The sequence below is a fragment of the Nycticebus coucang genome, chromosome 12, assembly GCF_027406575.1.
Source record: "Nycticebus coucang isolate mNycCou1 chromosome 12, mNycCou1.pri, whole genome shotgun sequence".
Taxonomy (NCBI): domain Eukaryota; kingdom Metazoa; phylum Chordata; class Mammalia; order Primates; family Lorisidae; genus Nycticebus; species Nycticebus coucang.
This window is the reverse complement of record NC_069791.1, coordinates 40,130,002-40,144,643: the sequence shown is the minus strand read 5'-3', so window position 1 is coordinate 40,144,643 and position 14,642 is coordinate 40,130,002. Positions and strand designations below refer to the sequence as shown.

At 46.5% G+C, this 14,642-nt stretch overlaps 1 protein-coding gene and 1 pseudogene across 3 annotated transcripts in view; one reads left to right on the top strand and one right to left on the bottom strand.

Moving 5' to 3' along the window:
* AEBP2 (AE binding protein 2) overlaps window positions 1-14,642 on the top strand; it is a 120,927-nt gene that overhangs the window by 47,451 nt on the left and 58,834 nt on the right. The window lies entirely within an intron of this gene.
* Window positions 5,896-7,538, bottom strand: LOC128562792 (regulator of G-protein signaling 12-like; annotated as a pseudogene).

Sequence of the window (14,642 nt, the reverse complement as noted above, 5' to 3'; positions counted from 1 at the left end):
CTTGGTTTTCTTGAAGTACCTGTTCTTTCAACTGGTTCAGTTTTAGCTTTTATCCCTTTGTTAAACCTAGCATTAGTAGTAGGGCGCATAATTATTCCAATAATTGGAGATGAGGAATAGTATGGATAACTAGAGTTTTCATTCAGTGATCACCCTGGGTAGAGTGCTGTGGCGTCATGGCTCACAGCAACTTCCAACTGTTGGGCTCAAGCGATCTGCTTGCCTCAGTTTTCAATTTTTAGTAGAGACAGGGTCTCGATTTTGCTCAGGCTAGTGTTGAACTCATGACCTCAAGCTATACACCTGCCTCAGCCTCCCAGAGTGCTAAGATTACAGGAGTGATCCACCATGCCTGGCCTCGAGTTTTCACTCTTAAAGTTATACAACTTTAGACTTTTCATGATATGGAATTCTTTTTATTTTTTTATAAAAAAAATTTTTTTTTTTTTTTTTAAATTTCAACTTCCTTGTTCATTCTTCTTCATTTGAAGTACTCTTTTTTCTTGTTTATTTTCTTCTTCCTCTGGCGATGTTCTTGGTGGGGTCTTAACTCTGGCTCACTACTGTTCATGCTGGTCTCAAACCTCTGAGCTCAGGCAATCCACCCGCCTCGGCCTCCCACAGTGCTGGGACTACAGGCGTGAGCCACCACGCCCAGCCGATATGGAATTCTTAAATGCTTTACAGTGTTAAACCAAGTTTTTTTTTTTTTTTTTGTAGAGACAGAGTTTCACTTTATTGCCCTCGGTAGAGTGCCGTGGCATCACACGGCTCACAGCAACCTCCAACTCCTGGGCTTAGGCAATTCTCCTGCCTCAGCCTCCCGAGCAGCTGGGACTACAGGCGCCCGCCACAACGCCATGCTATTTTTTTGTTGCAGTTTGGCCGGGGCTGGGTTTGAACCCGCCACCCTCAGCATATGGGGCCGGCGCCCTGCTCACTGAGCCACAGGCGCTGCCCCGAAGTTTTTTTCTTTTTTCTTTTTTTTTTGTAGAGACAGTCTCACTGTACCGCCCTCGGGTAGAGTGCCGTGGTGTCACACGGCTCACAGCAACCTCTAACTCTTGGGCTTACGCGATTCTCTTGCCTCAGCCTCCCGAGCAGCTAGGACTACAGGCGCCCACCACAACACCCGGCTATTTTTTTTTTTTTTTTTTGTTGCAGTTTGGCCGGGGCTGGGTTTGAACCCGCCACCCTTGGCATATGGGGCCGGCGCCCTACTCACTGAGCCACAGGTGCCGCCCGTAAACGAAGTTTTTTTTTCTTTTTCTTTTTTTTTTTTGAGACAGAGCCTCAATCTGTCGCCCTGGGTAGAGTACCATGGCATTACAGCTCACAGCAACCTCCAACTCCTGGGCTTAAACGATTCTCTTGCCTCAGCCTCCCGAGTAGCTGGGACTGCAGGCGTCTGCCACAACGCCCTGCTATTTTTTGGTTGCAGCCATCATTGTTGTTGGAGGGCCCAAGCTGGATTCGAACTCACCAGCTCAGGTGTATGTGGCTGGCGCCTTAGCCGCTTGAGCCATAGGCACTGAGCCTGAAGTTTTTTTTTTTGAAACAGAGTCTTGTTTTGTCGCCCTCGGTAGAGTGCTGTAGCATCGCAGCTCACAGCAACCTCAAATTCTTCAGCAATTCTCTTGCCTCAGCCTCCCAAGTAGCTGGGACTACAGGCGCCTGCCACAGCACATGGCTATTTTTTTTTTTTTTTTTTGATGGTTGTTTGGCAGGCACGGCTTGGATTCTTTTTTTTTTTTTGGTAGAGACAGAGTCTCACTTTATGGCCCTCGGAAGAGTGCCGTGGCCTCACACAGCTCACAGCAACCTCCAACTTCTGGGCTTAAGCGATTCTCTTGCCTCAGCCTCCCGAGTAGCTGGGACTACAGGCGCCCGCCACAACGCCCGGCTATTTTTTGGTTGCAGTTTGGCCGGGGCCGGGTTTGAACCCGCCACCCTCAGTATATGGGGCCAGCGCCTTACCGACTGAGCCACAGGCGCCGCCCACGGCTTGTATTCTAACCCACCAGCTCTAGGGGTTCTGCTCAGCTGGCATCCAAGGCCCTGAGCTACAGGCACCAAGCCTACAGTGTTTTGAATTTTTTTTTTTTTTTTTGTAGAGACAGTGTCACTTTATGGCCCTCAGTAGAGTGCTGTGGCATCACAGCTCACAGCAACCTCCAACTCCTGGGCTTAAGCGATTCTCTTGCCTCAGCCTCCCGAGTAGCTGGGACTACAGGGGCCCGCCACAACACCCGGCTATTTTTTTTTTGTTGTTGTTGTTGCAGTTCGGCCGGGGCCGTGTTTGAACCCGCCACCCTCGGCATATGGGGCTGGCGCCCTACCGACTGAGCCACAGGTGCTGCCCCGTGAATTTTTAACGTTTAATTATTTTGATTATAAGTGTTGGAGGCATACAGTGTAATTTTTCTAATAGTGAATGGCAGTTTTACAGATGAAAAGAATATCACCTGTTGCCAGATGATAGCTTTGTCTTGCTGTATGATTAGATTAGGAGTCTTTGTTGTATAGTTGTGATGTTGTTTGTCTGTAATTTGATAAATATGCTTTGCTTTGAAAAATTATATTCTTGGGCGGCACCTGTGGCTCAGTCGGTAAGGCGCCGGCCCCATACACCGAGGGTGGCGGGTTCAAACCCGGCCCCTGCCAAACTGCAACCAAAAAAATAGCTGGGCGTTGTGGCGGGCGCCTGTAGTCCCAGCTACTCGGGAGGCTGAGGCAAGAGCATCGCTTAAGCGCAGGAGTTGGAGGTTGCTGTGAGCTGTGTGAGGCCACGGCACTGTACTTGAGGGCCATATAGTGAGACTCTGTCTCTACAAAAAAAAAAAAAAAAGAAAGAAAAATTATATTCTTAATTTTATCCAAAGGTTTTTTACTAATTACAAAGCGTTTATTGTGCTCATTCTGGCTTTCTGTTAAATGTTCCTTCTTTAGATCAGTAGAACTTTCTCTCATGCCAGTCAACTTCATTCTAGGTGAAGACTCTTACTTCATTTTTCTTTCTTTTTTTTTTTTTTTTTTGAGACAGAGTCTCAAGCAGTTTCACTGGGTAGAGTGCTGTGGCATCACAGCTGACAGCAACCTCCAACTCCTGGGCTCAAGCTATTCTCCTGCTTCAGCCTCACAAGTAGCTGGGACTACAGGCGCCCACCACAACGCCCTGCTATTTTTTGGTTGCAGCCGTCATTGTTGTTTGGCAGGCCCGGGCTGGATTCGAACCTGCCAGCTCAGGTGTATGTGGCTGGTGCCTTAGCTGCTTGAGCCACAGACACCGAGCCCTTACTTCATTTTTCAATAATTAGAATGATAGAATGTTTGTTTCATAATTACTTAGATACAAATTGTGAACCAAAGACTTTCTGAACTGTTTTCATTGATAGAACAAAAATAGCTTTGATGCATGAGGGATTAGCAAAGCTTCTTTCTTGGGACCGTAGATCAGTAACTTCTAGATCCTGAGGAAAGTGGTTAGATTTTCTGACCATTCTGTTTTTGTTTTTCATTCTTTAAATTTATGGTGCCTTTTATTCTTTCTGTCATTTATTGTGTATATAACATAGGTCCGTGGTTTCTAGCTTTTTTTTTTTTTTTTGAGACAGAGTCTCAAGCTGTCCCCCTGGGTAGATTGCTGTGGCATCACAGCTCACAGCAACCTCAAACTCCTGGGCTTAAGCGATTCTCTTGCCTCAGCCTCCCAAGTAGCTAGGACAAGAGGCTCTTGCTACAATACCTGGGTATTTGTTTTTGTTGTTATAGTTGTTACTGTTTCAGCTGGCCCAGGCCTTCAAACCCGTTAGCCTTGGTGTTTGTGGGTGGCCCCCTATCCACTGAGCTACGGGCACTGCCAGGTTTCTAGCTTTTCTAGCTTTTTAGTGTAAAAGCACTACCATGTCATTGTTATTAGTTGAAAATTTTCATGTCTGTTGTTGAGAAAATAGAACAGCCTAAGAACAGTTGACGGACTTTGAATAATGGATGAAACTTTTGCCAAGTGAGTTTTTTCTTTCTTTCTTTTTTTTTTTTTTTTTGAGACAGAGTCTCACTATGTCACCCGTGGTAGAGTGCTTTGGCGTTACAAGTCACAGCATCCTCAAACTCTTGGGCTCAAGTGATTCTTTTGCTTCAGTCTCCCAAGTAGCTGGGACTACAGACGCCTGCCACAACGTCCAGCTATTTTTTGTTGCAGTTGTCATTGTTGGTTAGCTGGCCCGGGCTGGGTTCAAACCCACCACCTTCTGTGTAATGTGGCTGGCACCGTAACCACTGTGCTATGAGCGCTGAGCCTGCCAAGTGAGTTTTTATGTGGAACCCTCAATGCATGATGCAGATTAAAATGTTAATAAAATAATAAAAAAAAAATGTTACTTTATTTCATTGTATTTTGAGACAGAGTCTCAAACTATTGCCCTGGGTTGAGTGCGTAATAGCTCACAGCAATGTCCAACTCTTGGGTTCAAGCGATCCTCTTGCCTTAGTTTTTTTCTATTTTTAGTAGAGATGGGGGTCTTGCTTTCGGCTCAGGCTGGTCTCGAACTCATGAGCACAAGGTGTCCGCCCAACTTGGCCTCGCAGAGTGGTACGATTACAGGCATGAACCATCTTGCCCCACCTATGGTTTGTTTTTGTGAGTTTAAAACTTTAACATTAATTTATAAAACCCAATGAGAACAATAATGCTTTTTAGATGAATCTAAATTTGTAGTGGGTGTTTGTAGTTACATGTTTATGTCAGTTTTAGTATCTAATGTTTCTTTTTTTTTTTTTTTTTTGAGGTCTAGAGTTTATTACTCTCAGAAAAACAGACAGAAAACACAGGTGGGAGTGACACATGGGCATCTACAGAGGGGAGCAGGCGAGCAACAGCGGGGGGCAGAGGCACAGGGTGGCATCCACAACTGGGTCTCACATCCCAGTGCTGCTCACCGGGAAAGGACCCGGGGCCCCCACCCAGCAGAAATGTACAGATATATAGGACATACATTGAAACATGCCTTCCCTGTCCCCTGTCAAGGTCTGGGCGATAGGTCTGGCAAGAGCTGACCCTGTGGCAGGACAGACTGCATGGGAAGAGCAGGATGATTTTGCACCCCCAACAGCAGATCATAACGTAACATTCACAGCTGTGAGTGTCTATGACACATGCCCTGAGCAGCTGGCTGTCTATTGAGAGACAGCCACACAGGCCACAGCACTTGGGGTCCTAGAAGCACCTTGCCCTGCTGGCTGCCATTAATATGTTGGTACTCTCATCTCCATCCCTAGTATCTGCGGGTCATGGGAATATTTCTGCTTCCAGACCACACTTTACCTTTCATGCTTCCATTGGGAGACATGTCTGTGACACGTGGAGGTCAGGGCACACCACTGACGTAGCTGGGACTACCTAATCCACACACCGCTTGGCTCAGGTCCACAAGACATAGTGCCCCTACACACGGGCCCTGCTCCAGAGCCACTTGCTCAGGAGAAATACCACTATTTTCTGTCTTGGACTTAAGCACTAAAAATTCTGGCTACCCAGGCTGTCAAAGTAACACCTACAGCTTCTTGCCCATGGGTGTCACTAAACCTGATGCAGGCATTGCCCACGCGTCACCCCCATCAGCCCCAGGAGGGCGCCAGGGATGTGGCTGCAGCTACTTGAGCCTCTCTGGCTGAGCCTGGTGACTGGCCCTGACATCCTCGGACCCTGCTGCCCCTGAGCAGGCCAAAGAAGCTCTCAATAAATATGGTACATGAGGAGGGGTGTACTCTGAGGAAGCGCCTTGATGAACGGAAGTGGCAGCTAGAAGGCCACTGAGCACAGCCAACCTGAGTCTTCCTGCTGAAAACTGAGTGGGCCACACTGTGGCAGTGGCCGGGGAAGGGCTGGGTGCAGGGTCAGAACCCAGAGGTACCTGGTTGTGAAGGTCCGGGTGAGTCCTGGGGGACAGGGGGCAGCGGCAGGAGCGCGGTGTTGGGGCTGCTGATGGGGGCCTCCCCCATCAGGGTCAGGTCAGCTCCCTGCCCATCCTCCACCATCTGGATGTCCCTGGCTTCCACTTCCCACTGCTGCCCCTTCCAGATCTGTGTGGCACCCTCCTGTGTGAGTGAGGGAGGGGGCTGGTGGGCATGCTGGGAGGCTTCGGCTCTGCTGGGGTCGTCCCAGGAGGTTCAGGCTGGCTGTGGGCTGACCTGGGCTGGTTGAGGGGCTGTCGCTGTTATCTTGGGAGGACACCCGTCCCTCACTGGGCTGGGACAAGGTCTCCCTGTGGCTGCTCCAGGTGATTCTCCATGGCTGGGGTGGAAAGCGGGATTTCTGTGGAACCGGGAGGCAAGCGAAGAAACTCCAGCAGCACCAGGTCCTCCTTCCTCAGCAGCCCGTGTTGGTCATTTGCTCTGTTGCTCTGAGCTTTGGAAATGAGCTCAAAAAACTCGTAGCCGTGTGATTTCTGGAACTGGAATTTACAGCTGTGCTGTGCTATTTGCCGGGCGTACCTTTCTGCTTATCTTTCCCCCTAGAAGGGTCCTTCTCCTCCAAGATGACTCGCTGTCCATCCAGACTCGATATGGGGGCACCAAGGTCCAGGGTCTCCTTCTCACCACTCAGCCTCATAAGCAAGCTGCTGAGGTCCAAGCCATACTTGGCCATCATGGGCCGCAGCGCCTCTGTGACGGGCTTGGTGGGCTTGGCCTTGAGTCCCACTGAGCGGTTAATAGGAACAAGGTCCAGCCGGAACAGGGTGCGCGTCTCCAGACGCAGGTCCCTCGACTCCAAGATGCTGCTGTCCTGGTGCAGCACCAGAGGCTTGTCCCCGCCCACAAGGAAGAGGTCCACAGCGGCCCCATTGATGCCATGCCGCTCAGAGTCCCAACAGGATCTCCTTGATGGAGAAGCCTGCCTTGACGACCACCACGCAGGACGTCCCATCTGGGAGGAGGATGCAGCAGTGCTTAGAAGCCTTGTCCCTCTCAGGCGCCAGGGTCCTGCAGGCCTCTGACAGGTCCAGGCTCCCTGAAGAGGATACGGAGCCCTGGGACTCTTGGGCGGCATGGGCCTCCATTGGCATTGTGAAAGTCTTTTGCAAGGTCACCGTGCTCCTTATGGGACCTCCTGGTGCTCCGAGTCCTCAACCAGGAGAAGAATGCGCCTCTCCACCTTCTCTCGCTGTCCTCCTCCCCCAGCTCCTCCTTCAAGGACCTTCCTGACTTCGACTTTCCACTTAGCTTTTTTGGCGTGGACACACCAGAGGGGTCCGAGCCAAGGCTGTGCTTGGACGCGGGGCTGCTGGGGGCCTGCTGCTAGTCCGGGAGGGCATGGCCTTCCACCTCTGCCAGGATGCATTCCTGGTACAGCGGGGACTTCAGGAAGCGCATGTAGCTGTCGAACTTCATCAGGTTGAAAATCTGCAGCTGCTGCTCCTTGAACATGTCCGGATGAGGTACATTGAGAATTTCTTCCGCCAGCTGCGCCTGGCTGTCAGTGTTGACAGGGGTGGTGGCTTCGCTGCACAGAAACTTACTGAAAACCTCCCGGGCCCTGTAGGAAAGTACCATCAGACAGAGTTGGAGACTCAAGGTCATCCAGGGAGCGAGTGATGCTGAACCTCTTGGACCTTCCGAATGACCTCCGGGTAGAGGGGCTCTGAGACGTCTGAGTGAGTCCAATTCCTCCTCCAAATTTGGACCCCGGGCCATGCCCCTGGCTCCCGTGCCGGGGCCCCCTGCCCACACCTGCCCCCTCTGCCCCACGCCAACTGTCGCCTCGGCAGCCACACCACCCCGGGCCGGGGGGCGGAGCCGAGGGCCTTTTATTTATTTATTTATTTTGAGACAGACTCACTCTTTCACTCTGGGGTTGTGTGTAGTGGTGTCATAGCTAACTGCAACCTCAGACTCTCAAACTTTTGGGCTCAAATGATTGTCTTGCCTCAGCCTCCTGAGTAGCTGGGACTAAAGGTGCCTGCCCACAATGCTAAGCTTTTTTTTTTTGGTTGTCGTTGTCTTTGTTGTTTGGCAGGCCTGGGTTGGGTTCGAAACTGACAGCTCCGGTGTATGTGGTTGGTGCCCTAACCACTGAGCTACAGGCGTTGAGCCAGCTAAGCATTGTTTTATTCTTTTCTTTTTTTTTTTTTTTCTATAGAGACAGAGTTTCACTTTATGGCCCTAGGTAGAGTGCCATGGCATCACACAGCTCACAGCAACCTCCAACTCCTGGGCTTAAGCAATTCTCTTGCCTCAGCCTCCCAAGTAGCTGGGACTACAGGCGCCCACCACAACACCCGGCTATTTTTTGTTGAAGTTTGGCGGGGGCCAGGTTTGAACCCGCCACCCTCGGTATATGGGGCCAGCACCTTACCGACTGAGCCACAGGTGCCGCCCCATTGTTTTATTCTTAATGTCTTCAATATCTGTTAGAAGACAGTTAGCTTCTGATATCTTCTGCATTCACTCTGTTGTAATTTTTTTTAACTTTATTCAAAATAATATGAAGGTACAATATTTAAGTTACATTGTTCTCACTTCCTGGGCAAAGTCCCAATTGTATAAGAGCTCCTCACCCAGGTGCTGTGTTACAGACCCTCACAATGTGCACATGTGTGCACATTGGTGAGATCCCGCCTCATGCCCTCCCTCCCTCTGCTATATGTTCTCCTACCTTCAGCTTCCTCTGCCCTTGTACTGGACTATAATAGTGATTTATTCTTCTTAGGAACAAGTAATTGTTTATGTATTGATTCCATATTAGTATGGAATACATTGGATGTTTGTCTTTACATTCTTGTGATACTTTACTAAGAAGAATGTATTTCAACTCCAGCCAGGTAAATGTAAAAGATGTAAAGTCTCCATCTTTTTTTTTTTTTTTGTAGAGAGAGAGTCTCACTGTACTGCCCTCAGGTAGAGTGCCGTGGCGTCACACGGCTCACAGCAACCTCTAACTCTTGGGCTTACGCGATTCTCTTGCCTCAGCCTCCCGAGCAGCTGGGACTACAGGCGCGCGCCACAACGCCCGGCTATTAAGTCTCCATCTTTTTTTTTGTTTTTGCAGTTTTTGGCTGGGGCCAGGTTTGAACCCACCACCTCCAGCATATGGGGCCAGCACCCCACTCCTTGAGCCATAGGGGCCACCCAAGTCTCCATCTTTTTTAATGGCTGCATAATATTCCATGGTATACATACAGCCCAGTTTGTTGATCCATTCGTGGGTTGATGGGCCCTTAGGTTGCTTCCACAACTTGGCTATTACGAATGAGCTGCAGTAAACATCCGGGTGCAAATAAATATCTTTGTGGTAAAATGATTTATGTTCTTCTGGGTAGATACCTGGTAATTGGATTGCAGGGCCAAATGGAAGGTCTACATTTAGATGTTTGGGGATTCTCCATACTTCTCTCCAAAAGGGCTGTATTAGTTTGCAGTCCCACCAGCAGTGTAGAATTGTTCCCTTCTCTCCACATCCTCGCCAGCATCTTGTGTTTTGAGACTTTGTGATGTGGGCTAATTTTGCTGGGGTTAAGTGATCTGTTAATTTTGATTTGCATTTCTCTGATGATTAAAGATGATGAGCATCTTTTCATTTGTTTGTTGGCCATTCATCTGTCATCCTCAGAGAAGCTTCTGTTCAAATCTCTTGCCTACTTAAAGAGAGGGTTGTTTGCCCTTTTTTTATTGTTTGATTTGAGTTCTCTGTATATTCTAGTTATCAGGCCTTTGTCAGATTCATAACATGCAAAAATCTTCTCTCATTCCGAGGGCTGTTTGCTTTGTTTGTGGTACACTGCTGTGCAAAAGCTTTTTAGCTTGATCAAGTCCCAGTTACTCATTTTTGCTGTTGCTGCAATTGCTAGGGTGGGGGTGGGGTCTTCTTCATAAAGTTTTTTTCAGGCCAATATCTTCAAGTATTTTTCCCACACTCTTTTCCAGAATTTTTATTGTTTTGTGTCTTAAATTTAAACCTTTTATCCATGAGAATCACTTTTTTTTTCTTTTGAGACAGAGCCTCAGGCTGTCACCCTGAGTAGAGTGCTGTGGCATCACAGCTCACAGCAACCTCCAACTCCTGGGCTTATGCGATTCTCTTGCCTCAGCCTCTGAAGTAGTTGGGACCACAGCGCCTGCCACAACGCCTGGTTATTTTTTGTTTGTAGTTGTTGTTGTTTGGCAGGCCTGGGCTGGATTTGAACCCGCCAGCTCTGGTGTATGTGGCTGGCACCTTAGCTGCTAGAGCTGCAGGCGCTGAGCCGAGAATCAATTTTTGTCAGTGGTGATAGATGTGGGTCCAGTTTCAGTCTTCTGCACTTAATAACCATTTCTCTGGGCACCATTTGTTAAATATAGATTCTTTTCCCCATTGTATGTTTTGGTAAGGCTTATCAAAGATTAAGTGACGGACAATATGTAGCTGGGTTCATCTCTAGATTCTCTATCTTATTCCATAGATCCATAGCTCTGTTTTTGTGCCAGTACCGTGCTTTTGGTCACTATAGCCTTGTAATATAACCTGAAGTCTGGCAATGAGATGCTTCCAGAATTGTTTTTAAGAACCGTATTTCCTGTTCGGGGTTTTTTTTCTTGTTCCATTTGAATTGAAGTACTATTTTTTCAAGATTAACTTTAAAGTATGACATTGGTGTTTTGATGGGGTTTGCATGAAATCTATAGATTGTTTTGGGTAGTATGGACATTTTAATGATGTTGATTCTTCCTAGCTATGAGATTGGTATGTTCTTCCATTTGTTGACATCTTTTGCTATTTCCTTTCTCCCAGTTTCACAATTCTCTTTATAGAGAATTCTCTTCCACTTCTTTTGTTAGATATATTCCCAGTTATTTCATCTTCTTTGGTGCTTTTGTAAAAGGAATAGCATCTTGGATTTTGTTCTCAGCTTGACAGTTGTTGGCATATATGCAGGTTACTGATTTGTGGGTATTGATTTTGTAACCTGAGACACTGCTATATTCCTTGATCACTTCTAAGAGCTTTGTAATTGAGTCCCTGGAGTTTTCCAGGTATAAGATTATCTCATCTGCGACGGGGGAGAGTTTGACCTCCTCTGCCCCCATTTGGATTTCTTTGATCTCCTTCTCTTGCCTGACTGCAATGGCTAGGACTTCCAACACTGTGTTAAAGAGCATTGGAGACAGTGGGCATCCTTGTCTGCTTCCAGATATGAGCGGGAATGCTTTCAGTTTTACTACATTCAATGTGATATTGGCTGTGCGTTTCCTGTAGGTAGCCTCTTATCAGCTTAAGGAATGTTGCTTCTAAGCCTGTTTTCTTGAGTTTATCATGAACGGATGCTGGATATTGTCAAGTCTTTTCTGCATCAGTTGAAAGAATCATATGGTCTTTGTTTTTATTCTATTTATGTGGTGTATTATATTTATAGATTTGTATATGTTGAACCAAGCCTCTGTCTGTGGGATAAAACCCACTTGATCATGGTGTATAACCTTCTTTTTTTTTTTTTTTTTTTGTAGAGACAGAGTCTCACTTTATGGCCCTCGGTAGAGTGCTGTGGCATCACACAGCTCACAGCAACCTCCAACTCCTGGGCTTAAGCGATTCTCTTGCCTCAGCCTCCCGAGTAGCTGGGACTACAGGTGCCCGCCACAACGCCCAGCTATTTTTTGGTTGCAGTTCAGCCGGGGCCGGGTTTGAACCCGCCACCCTCGGTATATAGGGCTGGCGCCTTACTGACTGAGCCACAGGCGCTGCCCTGTATAACTTTTTTAATGCGTTCTTGTATTCTGTTTGCTAATATCTTGTTGGATATTTTTGCATAGATATTCATTAATGATATTGGTCTGTAGTTTTCTTTTCTTCTTGGGTCCTTTTCTGGTTTGGGAATCAGGGTGATATTTGCTTCATAGAATGTGTTGGGGAGGACTTTTTCTTTATACTTTGCAAAAGTTTATGCATTATAGGAAGGAACTAGTTCCTCTTTGAAGGTTTGATAGAATTCTGGTGTGAAACCATCTGTTCTGGGGCTTTTCTTTTCTGAGAGATTTTGTATAATTGATGCTATTTCAGTACTTGACATTGGTCTACTCCGGATTTCTGAGTAGGATTACTGGCTGAGTTTTGGAAGGTATTGAGCTTCTAGATATTGGTTGATCTCCTCTATATTTTCATATTTCTGGGAATAGAGTATTTTGTAGTAATTGTTGAGAATCTTTTGTATTTCTGTAGTATCTGTTGTTGTTTCTCCTTTATCATTTTTGATGTGGTTATTAGAGATCTTTTTTTTCTGTTTCTGGTTAGTCTAGCCAAGAGTTTATCTTTTTTTTTTTTGTAGAGACAGAGTCTCACTTTATGGCCGTCGGTAGAGTGCCATGGCATCACACAGCTCACAGCAACCTCCAACTCCTGGGCTTAAGCGATTCTCTTGCCTCAGCCTCCCGAGTAGCTGGGACTACAGGCACCCGCCACAACGCCCGGCTATTTTTTGGTTGCAGTTTGGCCGGGGCCGGGTTTGAACCCGCCACCCTCGGTATATGGGGCCGGCGCCTTACCGACTGAGCCACAGGCGCCACCCGAGTTTATCATTTTTATTAATCTTTTCAAAGACCAACGTTTTGTTTCACTGATCTCTGAGTAATTCTTTTGTTTTCAATTTCATTGAGTTCTGTTCTAATTTTGGTTATTTCTTTTCTTCTGCTAGGTTTGTGATTAGATTTTCTTCCTTTTCCAGTTGCTTGAGATGGCCCATTAGGTGGCTGATGTGCTCTCTATTTTCTTGATGAAGACATCTAATGCTATAAATTTCCCTCTAAGGACTGCCTTTGCAGCATCCAGGTTTTGATAGTTAGTGTCTTCATTATCATTTTATTCCAGAGATCTAATGAGCTCCTTCTTGATTTCATCTATGACCCAGGTATCGTTGAGCATAGGTTATTTAGTTTCTATGATTTTATTTGAGTAGGAAGATGTTTTCTGCTGTTGAGTTCAACTTTTATTCCTTGATGGTCTGAGAAGATACAGGGGATAATTTCTGTATTTTGAAATTGTTGAGGTTAGCCTTGTGACAAAAGATATGATCAATTTTGTAAGATGATCCATAGACTGATGAGAAGAATGTGTATTCGGTTTTGTTAGAATAAAGTGTTCTATGAATGTCTGTTAAGTCCATTTGTTCTAGGGGCTTAAGTCTATTATGTATTGGTTTAGTTTCTGCTTGGAGGATCTGTCCATTAGTGCCAATGGGGTGTTAAGATCTCCAACTATTGGTTTGGCGCTTGTAGTTCAGTGGCTAGGGTGCCAGCCAATATGCACTAGAGGTGGCAAGTTCGAACCCAGCCTGGGCCTGCCAAACAACAATAACAACTATAACAAAAAAAAAAAATAGTTGGGCCTTGTGGTGAGTGCCTGTAACCCCAGCTACTTGGAAGGCTGAGGCAAGAGAATCACTTAAGCCCAGAAGTTGGAGGTTGCTGTGAGCTGTGACGGCATGACACTCTACTGAGGGCAACATAGTGAGACTCTGTCTCAAAAAAAAAAGATCTCCAACTATTATAGTATTGGAAGATATCATAGCGTTCAGATCAATCAGGGTTTGTTTTATATACCAAGGGGCATTCAGATAGGGCGTGTAGATGTTAACTGTTGAAATCTCTTCATAATTGTGTGTTTCCCTTGACCCCGGTATGAAGTGTCCATCTTTGTCTTTCATTATTTTTATTGGTTTGAATCCCATTGTATCTCCATTCAAGACTGCAACCCCAGCTTTTTTCTGCTTTCCATTTATCTGGAATACTGTTGCCCATCCCTTCACCCTTGAGTCTTGTTTTATCTTTAGAGGTAAGGTGAGTTTCTTGTAGTCAACAGGTATCTGGCCTGAGTTTTTGTATCCAGTCGGCCAACATGTGCCTCTTTATTTTTTATTTTATTTTATTTTTTGTAGAGACAGAGTTTCACTTTATTGCCCTCGGTAGAGTGCCGTGGCGTCACACAGCTCACAGCAACCTCCAACTCCTGGCTTAAGTGATTCTCCTGCCTTAGCCTCCTGAGTAGCTGGGACTACAGGCGCCTGCCACAATGCCCGGCTATTTTTTTGTTGCAGTTTGGCTGGGGCTGGGTTTGAACCTGCCACCCTTGGTATATGGGGCTGGCGCCCTGCTCACTGAGCCACAGGTGCCACCAACATGTGCCTCTTTAAAGGAGAGTTCAAACCATTCACATTAATTGAGAGAATTGATAGATGTGGCAGAGTTTTGGTCATCTTGTTTTTCAGAAGTTCAGAGCTTACTTTTATGCTGCTCTCCATTGTGGAAGCCAGGCTTTGTTCTTTAATTTTGGGGTAGGTTTACTTTGGTGGTGTGCCCTCCTGTTGCTTGCTATGAAGAATGGGTCTGAGTATTTCCTGTAGAGCTGTTCAAGTCATGGTGAATTTCCTCAGCATGTGGTTGTCAGTGATTTCTCCATCACAAATGAAACTCAGTTTAGCAGGGTATAGGATTCTGGGGTGGAAATTGTTTTGTTTAAGAAGGTTGAAGTTCAATGACCATCCTTTTCTGGCTTGGAAAGTTTCACCTGAAAGATCTGCAGTTACTCTTACACTTTTTTCCCTTTGTAGGTAATGCTTTTCTCATGGCTGGCTGCTTGCAGAAGTTTCCCTTTCATACTAACATTGGCAAAATTAATT